This window comes from Carlito syrichta, unplaced genomic scaffold (genome assembly GCF_000164805.1).
Source record: "Carlito syrichta isolate Samal-C Ts95f unplaced genomic scaffold, Tarsius_syrichta-2.0.1 Scaffold312058, whole genome shotgun sequence".
NCBI classification, from domain to species: domain Eukaryota; kingdom Metazoa; phylum Chordata; class Mammalia; order Primates; family Tarsiidae; genus Carlito; species Carlito syrichta.
The window spans coordinates 47,652-49,105 of NW_007256154.1; positions in this window are offsets into that span (position 1 = coordinate 47,652).

Below are 1,454 nucleotides of genomic sequence, written 5' to 3' on the forward strand. Positions count from 1 at the left end.
GGGGGGGGGGCGGTGATTCAGATTGATACTGGGTAGAAATCTGGTGGAGTCAAAAGGAAGGACTTGCTAAGTGCGGTGGCTCACACTTGTATCCCAGAACTTTGGAAGGCAGAAGAGAGAGGATTGCCTGAGCCCAAGGGTTGGAGACCAGCCTGGGCAACTTGGCAACACCTCATCTCTACAATAAATAAATAAAATTAGCTGGGTGTGGTGGCGCACACCTGTGGTTTCAGCTACTTGAAGGCTGAGACAGAAGGATCACTTGAGCCCAGCAGGTCAGGGCTGCGGTGGCCATGAGTGTGCCACTGCACTCCAGCCTGGGCAACAGAGTGAGACTCCAACTCGAAAAAACAAAACAAAACAGGAAAAACTTTTTCTTGTGTGTTGTAAGTATGTAATTCCAGGCATGTATGTTTGAACATTTATGGAAGTACCGCATACCTATTGTTCCCTTCCACTAACTGGCTACTGATCAGAGTAAACAAGTCAATGTCGGCAGATCTGTGTGGTTTATCTTCTCTACCTGCTGGAACTGCTCCAGACACCAACCAGTTCTCAGGCTGGGAAATGAGGAAGTTAACTCTTAGTAGTACTCATGTATTGAACTGGGCGTGTAGTGTTCAGGACAGGCTTTTTGCTGTCTAAGAGGGTTGGGGTTGGAGGAAGGGGGCTGCTAAAGTGCAGTGGAGGGGAGGTTGGCAATACAGCTATCCAGGAACTACCCAGGCCTTAGTATCTGCTCTAAAGCTGGTTCAGGTTAATCCCAGACTAAGCGCCTCTCTTAGCCGGGGCTCTCATAACTGCCAGTGCTTTTGCTTTGTAGCACTTAACCACAATTGTAATTGGTTATTGGGGTGATTATTTCTGCAACTCCATGTTCCAGGGATTGTCTTGATGAGTCACTACTGATATCCATTGTACCTGGCACCTAACTGGTGTCTATGTTGACTGAATGCAAGACAGCCTGCTTTATTACTTAGGGATATATACATATGTAGTATAGGAATAAATGCATGAGCACATTTGACAATAAATTCAGGGAGATGGGCCGGGTGCAGTGGCTCATGCCTGTAATCCAGCACTTTGAGAGACAGAGATTGGAGGATTGCCAGAGCCCAGGGGTTGGCTCCAGACCAGCCTGGGCAACTTGGTGAGACCTCATCTCTACAATAAATCAAAAAATTAGCTGGACGTGGAACCGGGTGCCTGCAATTCCGGCTACTTGGAAGGTAGAGGCAGAGGATCTTCTGAACCCAGCAGGTCGAGGCTGTGGTAATCGTTGTGACAGAGCGAGACTCTGACTCAAAAAAAAAAAAAAAAAATCCAAAAAAGTTTCAAGAAGGCCGGGCTTGGTGGCTCAGCCTATGATCCCATGCCTTTGGGAGGCTGAGGTGAGTGGATTGCCTGAGCCCGCAGGCTCAAGACCCACCTGGGCAACTTGGCGAGACCTCATC